At 35.5% G+C, this 17,395-nt stretch overlaps 1 long non-coding RNA gene across 1 annotated transcript in view; it reads right to left on the bottom strand.

Moving 5' to 3' along the window:
* Nucleotides 1–903: 903 nt before the first annotated feature.
* The window catches only part of LOC148130542 (uncharacterized), a 77,639-nt gene continuing 61,147 nt past the window's right edge, over nt 904–17,395 (bottom strand). The window contains exon 3 of the long non-coding RNA XR_015749867.1: nt 904–1,051. This is a non-coding gene — a long non-coding RNA (uncharacterized LOC148130542). The remainder of the gene's footprint in view (nt 1,052–17,395) is intronic.

Raw genomic sequence — 17,395 nt, 5'->3', positions numbered from 1 at the left:
ACATCCGTGCTCTATGGAAAGCTATCCAGGCAGTTAACCTTTATTGCCATTCAATATAGGAGACATAAGCATGTTCTCCTAAGTATAACATAACTACTATAATTACTTACTATCTAGGTCAAAACTATAACCCACACCCTCCCCAAGGCCTAAACTGCCTAAAGCTGTGTAAGGATACTCTGTTCACCTGGGATACCCCCAGATGAACTGAGACTGTACCTGAAAAAATGTGAGTAGCTTCTCTGGATGCAAGATGGAGGCTGGAATGGCTTCACTTCCTTTCTCTCATCAATGCCTGTACCACAGGAAGTGACAAGATAGAAAAGGGGAAGTAAGCAATAATCCCTGAACACTTCCTTATGAAGGGAACACCCTGCACCTACTTTGACCAGCAAGGTCAGGGTTGCCAAATTTACCCATAGAATAGCTAAACCGGGGCTGTCAAACTCTCAGCCCACGGGCTGGATGTGTCACGTGCTGGCCACGCCCATGCCCGGTTTAGCAAAGGTTAAAAAGACCCAATATGTCACGTGATGCTGCCATGATAATGTGAGTTTGACACCCCTGAGCTAAACAGAAATTAACCCTGTCCTGCCAAAATAACAAATGCAAAAAACAAAGTTATGCTTGAAATGGGTACAGGCTTTTAATTGTTTGCAGGACTTGCTCTAAGGAGACACAAATTAGATATGACATCAAAGATGTTATTGCTTTTAATGTAAAACTTTAAAAAACGAAGGATGTACTAATGGCAGATCCCATGATAAGCAGGCAAACTTTACAATTTAATAGCTTTGGATAGGAAAGAATTGAAAAAAATAGGAACTAAAATAATCATGAATAGCATGTAGCTTTGGGCAGAGTATGCGCCTCACCGAAAGAAATGTGTGATACTTATCAATGCATTCACTTGAGATTGTAATTGCCATCTAACGTGAACAGAAGAGATCATTGTAGTGTTGCAATGAATATTTCTGAGGTCTGAGTGTCATTGAAGATCATCATAATACACTTGGAACTGACGAAGTGTCTACACAGCAGATAAACATTTCTGCAAAATAAAAACATTTCTCATTTTTCAAAATATGAAAAGGTTTGATTGAATAATTTCAACATTCTTAAAAAAGAAAAGAGTCCTGTCATAAATAACAAACTGTTTTTGCTGTTGTTCACACAAATATCTCACTTTCTGACTATTCTGCTCACTCAAGCAAATGAATTAAACTGAAGTAGCTGCTGAAGTGTGAATTCCACTGTCTTGTTGCTAAATAACACCTTCAAATTGAACAGGTAAAACCTAGAAGTTAGTATAAAACAGCAAAAACATTTTGTTGTTACACTTCTGCAGTTACATTTGCAAGATTTTAAAGGGTTGATTCATCCATGCACAGAGACACACATACATTTTTCATAATTTTATTAAAGATTACAAATAAGAATAAAAATAATGCAAACTAAAGAAATAAAAGAATAGAAAATAGAAAGTATAGAAAAGAAAAGAAGAAAAATAGAAAGAAACATGAAAAGAAAAAATCAGAATACTGTAAAAAAAAGACAACTATATAAAAAAATGATTTTCCATTTCATCATAAAAAATATAAAAGGTTTTAGTAAATTATCACCTTGTCTTAAAATACAACAAATGATCTCTTCTTCCCCTTTCATTTCAGTCATGACCAGCAAAAGCCCATTAAAGATTACCAGGAAAAACAACAGATCTATTTTAACCCTGATCATATGAATACAGCCACAGTTTACTCAGCCACTGGAGGTCTAGTAAGAAACTGGTCTATTGAATCTTTAGGCAATGACATGGTAGCATCAGGTATACCACTAATTTGCCAAATTTAATTCAACAAGAGTCATGGGCCTTGGATTTTGGACACATTCTGCAAATGAGCCCATTTGAACACCTGAATTTTAAAAAAAATTGCCCTTTGATGGACTTCTTTCATCTAGTTAAAAATTATATTCACAAGAATTTTAGTTAGATACACACACACTCCAATAAATACAATAAATATACTTAGTTTTCTTTTCATTTGCTTTTACAAACACATTCAAATATATATACTCAGAGGCGCGCACACAGACACACACACCCCCTTATTTCCTTTTTTATTAGTCTGTTAAATTTTATTATTTTAAGTATCAGTCTAAAACTATATGCCCACATTACATATGGCAGTATCATAGTGAATTAATTGTATCAGGTGACTGACATAATATGCTATGTAGGATTGTTTCATATATATTCCCAAAATCAAAGGTAGGATTTAATGTTGACTAGGGTAATCTGTCCAAAGTCTGAAAGTGGGATATGAATAATGTAACAATGATTATAGAAATGTATTTTGCATGAATGATAATGTGATCTGGCAGAAAAAGCACTTGATCAGATTGGGTGACAGATGGCAGAGCATAACAAAACTCTTTTCTAGGCTTACATAAATTTTTTAGATACCACCTTATTCAGATATAAAATAAGTATAAAAGTATACAAAATATAAAGAATCAAATGCTGAACTTGTAGTTTGCTTTCAGTTAAATACATAGAGAAGTATGAGAAGAAAAACTGATAATGTGGACCAATGGTGGGATTATTATTTTTTTACTACTGGTTCTGTGAGTGTGGCTTGGTGGGCGTGGCAGGGGAAGGATACTGTAAAATCTGCAGTCAGAGGTGGTATTTGCTGGTTCTCTGAACTACTCAAAATTTCTGCTACCAGTTCTCCAGAACGGGTCAGAACCTGCTGAATACCACCTCTGATGTGGACTTGGCTTATACTGATGTTGACTCTCTTACCTTTACCTTGAGTCTATTTATTTCAATTGTGCCTTATCAGAACCTGGAATACCTTTAGTTTAGAACTTTTGTAATATACCGGGGGAAAACCCTGTGTGATCCTGCTTCAAACAGCTTGGTATATGTATGAAGAAATCTAAGAATTCTAAGAACATTTAAATAATTTCAGCAAAAATTTCAAGCATTCTCTTCTATGTTTAATTAAACATTTTGTTTGTTATTAATAATGAACCCTGGAACAGAGAGGACCATCAAAATAAGTATCATGAAATCACCAAATCCCTTTTCTTCATTCAGTGAAGAAAAAGTGTGCATTTATTTGTAGCTACACTATTTACATTCTGAGAGTGACCTTTGAAAGCGATTAGATAAAGAAAAATATCAGAGGTCTAGTTTTGCTATTGTGATAGCAGGAAGTTGTTTGTTTAATGTAGTGATGTAGTGACATTCAGGACCAGATCTCAGAAGGTCAAATGGTCACTCTGAATGCTACATGCAACAGAAGAGACTGAGAAGAGAAAAAGGTGGTATACAGCATGAATACTGTACAGTTTTCTAATTTGGTTGTGTTGCTGAATATTTTCTTTCTAGCCAGAATATTCAATAGGGGGATCTAGGGTGCAAATGATGCACTTTCTGTAAATTATAGAATTTCTTTTCCCATACCAAAATACATTCAAAACACATTCAAAATACCAAAAATGTTCATACAATTATTTTTATTCTGGGAAATAAAAGTATTTTTTCCCAAATTCTCAAGTAAAGTAAGTTTACTTCCAGGTGTCAGATAGCTATTCTGCTTTATCACATGAGTTTTATCGACAATTCTGATCTTGTGTTAATAATGGATTTTCCATTTAATGCGTACATCAAACTAAGGAAAACTATTTTGCATAATTATGATCCTGCTTTGTCACCTTTGATTGGTAGAATAAAACCAATAAAGTGGCTTTTGTTTCCTTTGTTGACAGATCTGCAGATCTACTGTTACTGTTTTGTGTGGACATACATTTCCTCTCACTTGTTTTTTAGTATTATTTTCCTTTTCTGTTCTGTATAAATAAATGAGTAAATGTTTTTTTTTAAAAAAAGCCAGCCAAGATATATTTGTTTCCTCCTGACTAGTTCCATCGTTCCAAACCAGCAGGTTGGCCTTCACTCACAATCTCTTCCCAACCTGTCTATGACCCCAACCTTTCATTTCTTCTTCTCTAAGCTTGCCAACAAAAAAATTCTGAAGCACCAGGGAACTACCAGAGGACTGGAAAAAAAGCTGATGTGGTTCTCATCTTCAAAAAAAAAAAAAAAAGGGGGGGGGGAAACAGTTCCAGGAAACTACAGTCCAATCAGCCTAACATCAATACCCATCAATACATAGAGGAAAGACAATGAATTGCTGTGAGTTTAAGAGGAACTTGGCACATTTGCTCTGATAATCAATTGTTTTATATATACCTTCATTCTCACATACATGGAAAAAATTGTCCATGCTGGGTCATTTCTTTGGAAGTCTCTAGACAAGTTTAAGACTAACAGTCAAGGTGAGCCATACCAAGTCAAGTGTCTTGGAATTTCTGCCAAATTTTGCAGGAAAACTGACCAAGCCACAGTTATTTGTTGCTTCAACTTACTAAGCCTCTTCTTCCTGGATAGAGAAATACTGTAAGCTTGGCTGATGGCATAGACTTGAGAAGCAGTTTCTGATGGGCTAAACCCAAATGCATGTTATAGTAGTGAGATCATAGTTAAGGAAGGACAAGAAAATGGATCCCATATCTTTGTAGGCCTGCAGTTACTTTCATTTGAATAATTTCTTTTGTTCTGAGATTTAGATCCAGGTCATTTCTGTTCTGCAACAACTCTCTAGATTGATCCAACAAGTTCCTTAGCAAAGGTAATCATGAATGTTCTTTTCTGTCTCCAAATTGGATCTTCCACTGTTTTTCAAAGTCAATTCCCTTGAAACAAAAGTGTGTTCTTATTTTTTTAATGCTCCTTGTTTAATTTTTGGCCTGCATTGTTTAACAACAGAAAATAAGCTTCTACAAAGTATGCATTGCCATTTCTCCTATTTTCCCTTCACTTCATGGATGTTCATGAAAATAATGCTTAGTTTAGGAGTTGATATAATCTAATTGCAATTTATTGTTTCTTTTGTATTTTGCATTGTATTACTTTCTGCCAACAAAATAGTTTGAATCCTTTCTATTTCTGTAATTCCCAAATGAAATTATGGAAATACTTAAATTTAGTGTGTTTTGTGCTTGCCAATAAAAAAGAGAAAAATGTAATTGGAAAAAAATATATTGTCCCTGAAGGTATCTTAAACAACCTTTTACTCCTCTGAGAATCTCTGTTCTAAACAGTTCACAAAAGAGGGTGAATTTTAGAAAGCACTGTGAAAATTGAAGACACTGTCTCAGAGAAAATAGTTAATATAGGTGCAAAAATGAAATTATTTTGGGGGGTGTTTTTCGTTCTTGAAAAATCTAAATGGCTATTTTGTCCCAGCATGAATCCAGAACACTCACTATTTTTTCAAGGCAGCAATATATGATGTCGTCTTATATCTACACCTAACCTACCTGGAATTTAACCTTTAACTGTATTTTTCTGCTATGCACTGGAAATTGTGTTTTCTGACTTGTGTCATTTCAAGTGATGTTGTACTGTTTAGCTGCTGTGCTTCATTTCATTGTAGGTACATGATTCTAACTCTCTGGCGATTGCATGCTGAGAAGGAATGTCTTTTAATTCTTTCACTGATTGCTCTCCCGTATGTTTTTTAAATGTTGACTATTGGAAGGGTAAAAATCTGCATCTTTTTTTAAAAAAAGATGTTCAGTTGATTGAGACAGTGCTAGACAATAAGAAAAGTGAAGTTGATAAAACTTCTGCCACTTTCCCTTTCTAGCTTAAGTGAAAGAGAACATGGCAAAGTGGTGGTCTTGTCCTGTCTTTTTTTCTTGCCATGTCTTTTTTACAAGACAAAGAAGTATAAAAAAGCAAGGATATCTGTTAGGGTTTGAGGATTAACCCCTAGCAGAGTATTGCAGCAGTAGTCAAACCAGGCAACCAAAGAAGAGCGGAAGGGCCCCAGAGTATACACACACTGAACACAAACACTGTTTGTAGTTTAAATAGTTTTTAATCCAGTTAGAGTTTAAGCATTGTCATTCAGTCCATTAAGTCATTCACAGTATTTCCATCCAGTAAGACTCACTAGTATAGTCCAAGTTAAGAGTCCTTGCAATATCTTTATCAGCCGATAAAGATATCTTCTCCTCCTCGGTTTCACTCTCCAGAGAAACAAACGCTGGATATTCAGCAAACAGTAGCAAACAATAACAGTTCAGTCACAGGCACTCACAGTCAGTAATCACAGTTAGTCGCAGCAGCACACAGTTACAGCCGGCACACAGTTACAGACAGTTACAGCCAGATCAGACAGACAGCTTTCCAGCTTCTAATGCTTCCTTATATTGTAACTTCTAACCGCACCCTTAATCGGCTAATTGCCTGCTGCATTGTGCTTAAAGTGATAAGCGCTTAAACCATGATATCTAAGTTTTATATATTTATTCACCCAAACCATATTTGGTATCAATGTTATACCTAACATACTCCCCTTTTGGGTGAAATAAATATATAATACCTTACAATCTTATCCCATATTTTCACAACTCTCCTGGTGCTTACTGGCACCTTGGGCTTTAGTAAAATTATCAGCTAAATTGTCCTCCGACATACAGTACTCTAGCTGAATCATCTTACTTCTTACAGATTGTCTCACGTTTAGATATCTTAGATCTGTATGTTTGCTCCTTGTTTTTACTCCAATATTTGTGGCCATTTGAATTGCTGCCTGATTATCTTCATGAATAATTATAGGATAATCTACTGTTATACCTATATCAATTAACATTTGTTTATACATTATTAACTCTGTACATAACAATGATAAACAGGAGAATTCTGCCTCCATAGTAGACAAACTTATATGCTGTTGTCTTATTGACTTCCAGCCTATTAATGTCTTACCCAGCATTATGGCTGTTCCTGAAGTCGACTTTCTAGTGTCTCTTTCAGATGCAAAGCTAGCATCTGCATAAGCACACAAATTAAATCACCCTTTGGTTCTAAATACAATGAATAATTCATTGTCTTTTTAAGATATCTTAATATCCTCTTAGCTGCAATCCAGTGTCTTTCATGGTGCAGAATTGAATCTAGCCAACTGATTCACACGGTACGATATATCTGGTCTAGACCAATTACTAATATAACTCAAACTACCAATTAAAGATTGATAAATCACCTTATCAAACTCAGGGCTTTGTTCATCAGTGTTGCTAAACTCCTGACTCATTGGAGTCTTAGCTGGCTTACAAAGCTCCATCTTGTAATCTTTTAGCAATTTGGTTATCTTATCTTCCTGAGATATCTTAAAACCTTTCCGTGTTTTCTTTATATTCAAACCGAGATACTTCTTTATCTCCCTAATTGTGATCTTTATTCTCTTTCCTAATGATGCTATTATTTTATTTGCTTCATCATTAGTTTCAGTTATCAAAGCAATATCATCTGTGAATAGTAATAATAATGATACTTTCCCATTTGTCTCCCTCTTAAACAGACATGGATCGGCTAAACCAGCTTTAAATCCTATATTGTCTAGTTCCTTTACAATATACTGGTTCCATTCATAGCCTGATTGTTTAAGACCATAGAGACTTTTCTTTAACAACCAACAATCATTATTATCCTTATTTTCACTTTTAATACCAACAGGTTTTTCATATAAATAATATGTTTTAATGGGGCGTGCAAGTAAGCAGTTTCCACATCTAGATGGTTAACTATATAGTTTTTACTAGCTGCCCACACTAAAGCTGCCCTCAAGGTTGCTGCCTTAAGACTAGGTGCAAACACCTCATCATAGTCATTAGCATTCTGCCTAAAACCTTGGGCTACTAACCTTGCCTTATGGATTAAATTACCATCCTTATCTGTTTTTACCTTAAATATCCATTTGCAGCCAATGGATTTCTTTCCTGCAGGTAATTTGGCATTCTCATACACTTTCATATCTCTTAATGAATTCAGTTCCTTATTCATTGCTGCATACCATTTTCTTTTTCCTTAGTAGGATACTTTTTAATTTCTTCTACAGAATTAGGAACTTCATTAATCTGGCACACTGTGTTAGCCTGGTACCTATCAGGCGGTCTAGATACACGTGTAGTTCTTCTGGGAATTACAGGGCTTACAGGAGGACTTTGTTGAACTACTACCTGTTCATCTTCCTCATCCTGTTCAGCTATTGAATCTGTTTCTTCCTTTATGGGCACTATTTCATCCTGTATTTGTCTCTTTACTTTATTTTTAAAGTTACAGGGATAACTAATGGGATTTCTATAGGATTCAATAATTACATCTTTATTGGCATCCTGTTCTAATTTCTCCCATCCTTCATGTTCTAGAAATTGGGCACTAGCACTACATAACACTTTAGATGTGCCTTTCTCCCAAAATCTATATGCCCTATGGTTTGCCTGATAACCAACGAAGAAAAATCTTTTAGCTCTATGTTGCCCTTTTTTTTCTGAGTTGTGCAGGAATATGCACCCATGCTGGTGCACCAAATGTGTGCAGGTAACTTAGATCAGGTTTCCTGCCATGCCATCTGGTAAATGGTATTTCACCTGTTGTTGAATTAACAACGTTGTTCAATATGTTATTAGCACACATTGTCGCCTCCCCACAAAGAATCAGGTAACCCAGAATCATTTAACATTGTTCTAACCATTGCCTGTAGTGTTTGGCCTCTTCTTTCAATAAAAGCATTATGTTCTGGCCTGTATGGAGCAGACTTCTTATGCTCTATTCCAGCTACCTTAAGTCTGTTCTGGAATTTGTTATTAATAAATTCCGTACCATTATCTGTCACCAGGGTTATCAGTTGCCGTTTAGACTTTCTTTCAGCAAACCTAAGCCAATTAAAAAAATGTTGATATGTTTCAGTTTTGCTTTTCATTAAATAGCAAAACCCATATCTAGAATAATGATCCATAATGCTCAGTATATATCTAGCACCCCCATACTGGGTTTCTTTGGACCTATTATGTCTGCAAATACTACTTCTAAAGGTTCTTTTGTTTTGAAACCATTTAGCCTATTTGCAGGCAATACTTTGCTCTTATCTTCACAGCAAACATTACAACGCAAATATTTATCACAAGGTTTTAACCTTATTCCTTCAGATAACTCAACTGTACGTTTTTAGCATTTTAAAATTTACATGCCCCAACGCCTATGCAATAAATGGATACATTCTTCATGAGGCTTTATATTATTAAATACAGTTTGAGCCTCCCCTTTCTTACTATTATCTAAGACATATAATGTTCCATTTAAAGCTGCAGTTACCCTTTTGTTATCTTTTTCAATTATGCAATTATTATCCTTAAAAGTAATTACATAACCTAATTTATCTAATACCTAACTGAAAGCAAATTAAACTTTAGTTGCGGTACATACAACATTTTTATATCCTGGTTTATGTACGGACAACGTGCAAAACCTTGACCTTTTGCTTTCAGTTTCCAGCCATTTGCAAGTGATATATGTTGAGAACTTGTAGACATTTTTATAAATTTTGTCTTATCTCTTGTGATGCAGTGGGATGCGCCACTGTCAACCACCCATAAATTATTCTTCACATCAGAGTTGCTAAACATGGCTAGTTCAAATGCTTTCTTTGGCTTTTTACATTCTGGCTTTTTCTCTTTTTGCAGAATCTTGCCAAATGTCCTCTGCCTCCACAATTAAAACACTTTTAATTGTGTATGCCGTCGAAGATAAATTCTCTTCTTCCAGGTGCTTTACTTTGCTTTGCTGGTTTCTTTCAAGCTTTGAAGATAATTTCTCTTCTTTCTTATCTTTCTCTCAGCTCGTCACGCTCACGCCTTCTTCTGGCTTCTTCTAGTAGCCTGCCTGTAATCTCGGTTAATGAGAGGCTTTCTTTTGGCAATACTTCCAACGAAGTCACATAGTCATCATAGCTTTGATCTAATGAAGATAATATTATGTAGACTTGTTGCAGTTCATTAAATATAAGCTCTTTTTCTTGCAAATCTTGAAAAATGCTCTTCATACAGTTTAAATGAACTAACATATCTCCATTCCTCTGAAGATGCGTTCGAAAAAGCTTCCGTGTAAGATTTATATGTGCTCCTACACTGTCCCGAACATAAATCTTCCTGAGGTTCTCCCAGCAGTTTGCAGCATTTTCTTCTCCACGAATATGGACAAGCTGCTGATCACAGAGAGTCAGTCCTATGATGCATAAAGCCTGCTCATTCTTCAGTTTAAAGTCTTGTAACTTTTCTTTATCATCATCATTAGCAGGATCCCAGCTACTCACATCTGGTGGGTTTGCTATAATGTCCCACAAACCTTCTCTCGTAGAAGTAAACTACATTTCATTGACCATGAAACATAGTTTGTTCCATCCAGCCTGGATATCATGGACAGTTGTGACAAATTTACTTGTGCCATTACTCTTCAGATATTTTGACTATTTTAAACTAATTAAAACAGTTTGTTTTTACAGTAATGTGCAACTCACACCAACTCTCTCTGCTATATCCTGGTTAGTTAGACTATGCTGCTGGGCCCATAACCAATGTTAGGGTTTGAGGATTAACCCTAGCAGAGTATTGCAGCAGTAGTCAAACCAGGCAACCAAAGAAGAGCGGAAGGGCCCCAGAGTATACACACACTGAACACAAACACTGTTTGTAGTTTAAATAGTTTTTAATCCAGTTAGAGTTTAAGCATTGTCATTCAGTCCATTAAGTCATTCACAGTATTTCCATCCAGTAAGACTCACTAGTATAGTCCAAGTTAAGAGTCCTTGCAATATCTTTATCAGCCGATAAAGATATCTTCTACTCCTCCGGTTTCACTCTCCAGAGAAACAAACGCTGGATATTCAGCAAACAGTAGCAAACAATAACAGTTCAGTCACAGGCACTCACAGTCAGTAATCACAGTTAGTCGCGGCAGCACACAGTTACAGCCGGCACACAGTTACAGACAGTTACAGCCAGATCAGACAGACAGCTTTCCAGCTTCTAATGCTTCCTTATATTGTAACTTCTAACCGCACCCTTAATCGGCTAATTGCCTGCTGCATTGTGCTTAAAGTGATAAGCACTTAAACCATGATATCTAAGTTTTATATATTTATTCACCCAAACCATATTTGGTATCAATGTTATACCTAACAATATCCATCTAACAGGAACTAGGAAAATTAAAACCAGGAAAATCATTCCACCATCACTGGGGCTAAAACCCAGGAAGGGGATGTACTCTAGAAAGGGATTTCTTAAATCAGCTGTATTTGTGTTCCCATTACAGACAAGACTATAGCACACACACACAAATCCAAAACCATTAATTCCCCACAAAAAGCGTTAATTCAGGAAATGTGTTTATTGGTACATAGGTGAGCAGAAGATAACATATTCTTAAAGCAATAGATAACACTAGCTTGAAATGTACAATGTTGCTAAATTTCAAAGCAAATCTAATAAGCCATTGCATTTCATAATAACAGAGTTTGCTAGTAGTCTTACTTGGTGATAAAATTTTAAAATGTGGATATTGTAAAATCAGGAAGGTGATAGAAGCAAGTTTATAGCTTAAGCCAAAACAATTCAATTATTTCAAAAACATTTGTCAGTATTCAAAATCATCTCCCCTTTACTTCTCAGTAATATTGTTTTTTTGCCTTTTGTTTCCTCTCACTTTCCCTTGATCTTACTAATTAGCCCAGTAACATTAGTATGTAATCAAATAGGCAATTTTACAATATCATTTAACTTTACCATAATATTTTTCACAGTATTACACAATATATTGTGTATGGCTGCTCTAGTGAAAAGAAGGACAAGAGGAAACAGTATTTCAATATTTGAGGAACTACCAGAAAGAAGAGGGGGTTAAACGTATTTTCCAAAGCATCAGACAGCAAGATAAGAAACAATGAAATGAAACTGATCAAAGAGAGAAGCAACCTAGAACTAAGGATAAATTTCCTAAAAGTGGGAAAAAAAATGTGTGGGGGTGGGGGTGGGGTAAAGCCTTCCTGGAATGCAAATGAAAATGCAAGGAAGCTAAAAATGCCATTCTTGATTGCAGTTCTCTATTGAATGATTAATAGTGAGAATGTGATTCAGGAAAGAATTGTCAATCTGATTAACATTGTATTGGGATATGTTCACTTCTCTCTGTCTCCTCTTAAAACAGAATCAAACCAAATCTTCCCCTTCGAATGGAATGCTCTGGGTAATACTTCCTTATTCATTGGTTAAAACTATAGAAATTGCAGAGATATATTTATTTAATCAATTTATATATATATTAATTTTATCTAATTAAAGAAAAATATTGAATCTTTGGATGTGTATTAGGATTCAAAGAAAGTAACAAAATTGTGCTAAAAGCAAAACTACTATTGACATACTTTATAGAGCAATAGAAAAAGTTTGTATTCCAATTTAATTGACAATTCTATTTAGTTTAGATTGTGCTTTATTCTGTTGAAAGTGTTACAAGTAAATGGATTGCTTCTTATTCCTTTGTATCCCTGCTACTATCACAGTAAATCAATAGGATTCCTGAACTCTTAGCCTAATGGAGATGGACTGAAGGACTTTACAGAGGTTCTTAAATGAGATTTCTAAGTGGGGTTCATTTCAACTTTTCAGTTGAAGGGTCTGGAAGAGAAATTCTATCAAAAAATGCACTGAAAGTATTATTCTTTTGCTGAGTTCATGCCATTATCAAGGGAATTTTATGGCAACTGGTAAATTACTATTTTTTATGTCCAAGAGTTTTTATCAAATGCAATTTTGTAGAAACTTTCAATTTTAGATTAATGCATTTTAATCAATATCAAGACATATTTCTAAATATTGTTTTTAAATTAGAAAATGTTCTTTTCAATACATATAGTTTACATATAGTTTCTATATGTAACTATATATAACTATACATATAGTTTCTTCCAAATAATTACTATATATTCGGATTCTCCAAACTGTATCACATATTGTTCAAGTAAATGCAAACCTTTTGGATATATTTATTTGTGAGTTATATTTATATTTATTTGTGAGTACATTTTCAGCTTTTGGAAGCCAATTTAATTTTCATTAAATTCAGATTTAGTATTGCAATTAATTCAGCAAAGTATACCATCAAAGTTTCAATTTCAACCTGACTAAATTGATTGAAGAACTATTGTTTTGTTCTTCAAGAAAAACTGGTAACATATAAAAGAGCAAGCAAGGAAAATTGTGCATATTAGGGAGGGGGAGGGGAATAAAATGTTTTTAAAAATCTGCGTTCTTGACAAATGTGAAGGATAAAGCAGAATTAAATGCACATAAGTGCCAGAACTGAGTAGCAAAGTCACTTAAACACCAGCATTTTGATAGGTTGTTACAATCTGCTGAATATTAAAAGGTATAGTGTAGGGCTGTCACACTCCTGGCCCATGGGCAGGATGCATCATGCTCTGGCCACACCCATGCCCATGCCCAATTTAGCAAAGGTGGAAAAAGTCCCAATACATCATGTGATGCCACCATGATGATGTGAGTTTGACACCCGTGGCATAGTGCAAAGTTTTTCAAACTTGGCAACTTTTAGATACATGGACTTCAATTCCCAGAAATTCCCATCCAGCACGCTGGCTGGGGATTCTGGGAGTTTAGGTTCATACATAGTGGCAAGTAAATGAAAAATAAAACGTGAGTGTGATATTTATGTTACATTACAAAGATATTTTACTAGTATTACCAGTAGTAAGAATAATAGACACCATGAATATAAAATCTGCAATGTAACTACAGCTAAACTATAGTTGTTAAAAATAGCATTGATTTTGAAGGTGGGGAGAAATCTGCAAACAACAGCAATTTTTGATGGGGAAATGGGAAAAAAATGTGAGTGCACCTGTTCCTACTGTGAAAGGATATTACAATTGTTTCTTCACCGTGAGTACAAGATCTTTATCTCACGTAACATTTTATACTACCATGTTCTCAGAATGTATCTTTATTTTAATCTCATATAGTATAAATCTATTTGAATTCAATCAGTCAGAATCATATTTTGTCATTCCCTCTTTCAGGTTTCCAAGGTCTGTTTCAAAAAAAGAAAAAGAAAAAAGAAAAGATTAAGTCAAAGCTCTAGCGAGAACTTTGTTTTGAAATCTAGAAATAAAATGTCTTTCACTACCTTCAATGGGATTTGAATGAGATCACAAAAAAGTTGGACCCTTCTCCCAAGCTTTTGAAGATAAACCTTCTGAGAATCAATTATATAGAGTGATGGCTAGCTTCTAAATTTACTTTTTCAACACTACTTCTATTCTGAATGTCAAAGGCAGGTACAAACAGAGGTTATATGTAATCAGTACACTGTATTTAACTTTAATACCCATTTTCAATGGTTATGCTGAATGAATTTTAGTTTTGATTCAAAGTATGTTAATCTTGACTTGGTTCTATGACTTTATATAGGAAAACTGTTTGTTTTAAAGTAATTCTATCTTTTTGGTATTAGTCCTAAAATTTGCAGCTTCAAGCATTACATTTGGCTTCATTATACTAGTATTTGCCAAGATTACATCAAAATATGACATGTGCTTCTTGATATTGTGGTCCTAAACATTTTAGTGCAATGTTGCCATGGAAGCATAAAAGGGAAAACGTTTTTGCCATGACTCACATTTCACTATTAGCCATTAATGCTTCCTCCTACACTCATATTAATTATTACTGATTACTAATTATTTAATCATAATAATTAGTATATTTTAATATTTGGTCATTCAGTGGACTTTGTGCTTGTCAGAAAACAATTGCTTTTTCTACCGATGAGTCACATAAGGAAGTCTATCATGTGCCTAATGTTTGTATAGGGAGATTTCTCTCTGTCCAGACAATGTTAGAATTTTTTTCTTTCCCCAGTTGCTCAAACCTCTAGGGCAGGGCTGTCAAACTTCCGGCCCACAGGAAGGAATTTAACACCCCTGTTCTAGAGGGATAAAGCATTTATCATTCTATTCTACATTAAAAAAAGCAGTTTGTTTGAAAGCTGGTTGACAGTCACTACTGGTTAAGGCACCAGGTTAGCACCCAGGAAATGGTGAGTTCTAGGCCCAACTTAGATATGAAAGTCAGCTGGTTGACTTTGGGCCAGTAACTCTTTTAGCTCAAGTCACATCTCATAGTCATTGTTGTGGGGAATAAGAGAAGAGGAAGACTATTATGTATGTTTGGTGACTTATTTATAAAATGATAAAAAACTGTAAAAGGTATTTTAATAAGATATCTATTTATTGTGTATTAAATTAAGAATTCCTGAGTAGAAGCTAGTAGATTAGTAATATAAGCAAAATGATCTGGGGAGCATGGCTATATAACTGAGTAGTCACATGGTATATACTAACTACAAGAGACTTTCAGTTCATTCATATCTCATAAAAATAACTAAATGCTTTACTCAATCTCATCAGTGCAAGTGCAATATAAAGAAGGCAGTGGTGGGATTCAAATATTTTTACCACCAGTTTGGTGGGCGGGGCTTGGTGGGCATGCTTTGTGCATGTGCACATACTTTGTGTGCATGCGTGTGCCAAATGCGCACTTTGCACAGGCGCAGAGGCGTTTGCACGGGTGCAGAGGTGTTCTAACTCATCTCCTGCAAGCCTGCATGATCCCAGTTGCTTCAGCAGCTGCCGCTCGGCACTCTTCTGTGCCGTGCAAAGCAGCTGCGCTTCAAATTCAGAGGATAAGGATGAGTATGGGAGCTCGGGTGGGCAGGTGGGCCCAACAGCAGAGTGGTGGAGAGTACTGGTTCAGCTGCTCATCACTGCTGCCAGCTCTGCAGAACTGGGCTGAACTGGTAGAATACCACCACTGAAAGAAGGGCTCATTCTCTCCTGGTGCATTATGAATGAATTGATATGCCAATATTTTGGCATCCAAAATATTTCAAATGGGACCTGGTTTGAATTTGAAATATCCCATTTCAAACAAAAACTACTGTTTCAATTCTAAATGGCCCCTTTCAAGTATGGAACAGCTTTATTCGGAGCCTGAAGCACTTCCAGAAAAACTGAAACAGTCATGGAAAGTAATTTGTGTTCAACTGGGAAACAGCTGCTTGTGAATTCCAGATGGGGGTGTTTTGAATTTAAAATGAACTGAGCTTAAAACATTTTGCACATGCCTAATATATGGTAGCCTTTGTTGTTTCATTTGGACTGCTTTTGCAGCAGACCCTGAGTTGAATGCATCTGGATAGAAGCAGCTTAAGACTGCAGGGTATTGCCATAGGATGCCCAAAGATCCGTATTACAAGTAGTAATATCACACCATGAAATCACCATTTGAACAAAACTTCAGAACAGTAACAAAATCCTGTATACCATAAAGGCTAGCATTTATTCCGGCCGTACTATATTTGTATACATATTTATAGTTGTGTATACATATTCACATACATGCACATACATGCACATGCACATACACACAGAATATATATGCATAATCTGAAGTTCTAGAAACCACATAATAGCTAACAAATTGTGAGTCAAACATGGAAGGAACATTGTTAGGTTTGAGGTTATATAGTAAGGTCAGGACCACCAAACCTATTATTTGATTTTGGATTGGCAGACTCTGACTTCTGAAAAGTGGTTTTGTATGCTGCACATTGCCCTTTTCTTTGCAATATTGTGATTTTTGGCAGTTATATTCCATTCTTCACAGGCAGCTAGATAGTATGGCTCAGAATTATTTAGATAGCCATATTTTTGTCCATGCTTCAGAAAATGAAGTTCAAATTATTATTAAGAATTACAAAACTGTCGACCCAAGGGGAGTCCACTGTCTGGCCATCCATTATGTGCTCCAGAAGTAACAGAAGGCATGAAGAAAAAAAAAATGTCCTCACTAGGTGAATTGTGTTTCTCTTACAGCAGAGCAGAGGCTGCTGCAGATGGTAACGGAAAAACTGCCAGCCCACATTGCCAGACATCTACAATGCTGAGCACCGCTTTTGCTCAGATAGGCCAATTAAATTAAAGCCGTGCAATCTATTTTAAGGTCTTTCATAATGACTCTAAAGAAATACTTCTGCATATGTTTCAGTACATTGTTCAAATCAGTAGTGCTACTGGATGCAAACTCATTCTGTAAAAGACCTGATTTTGGTGTCTTGGTCCCTTCCCAAGTTGCATCTTCAGTCAAGAAAATAACCACAGTCCTGGGGAAGTACGGTAAAGTTGTTGCTGGAGAGAAGGTGATGCTACTATCCTGCGGTACATACTCAGAGCTGTTTACCTCTTTCTTTGAACTTTAGCGTTCCTTATGAATGATTTATAAATAGGGACTATTTCTATGTGTCCCTGAATATATTCTACCTCTGATTTTAACCATCTCCCAAATAAGCAAGAACTAACAGTTAATCACCACAATTATCACCAGGTAATTGCATGGTAAT

The sequence above is a fragment of the Notechis scutatus genome, chromosome 5, assembly GCF_049901735.1.
Source record: "Notechis scutatus isolate UNSWTSFEM ecotype Mainland chromosome 5, rNotScu1.2, whole genome shotgun sequence".
NCBI classification, from domain to species: domain Eukaryota; kingdom Metazoa; phylum Chordata; class Lepidosauria; order Squamata; family Elapidae; genus Notechis; species Notechis scutatus.
The sequence above is the reverse complement of the archived record's forward strand: the minus strand, read 5'-3'. Positions and strand labels throughout refer to the sequence as shown.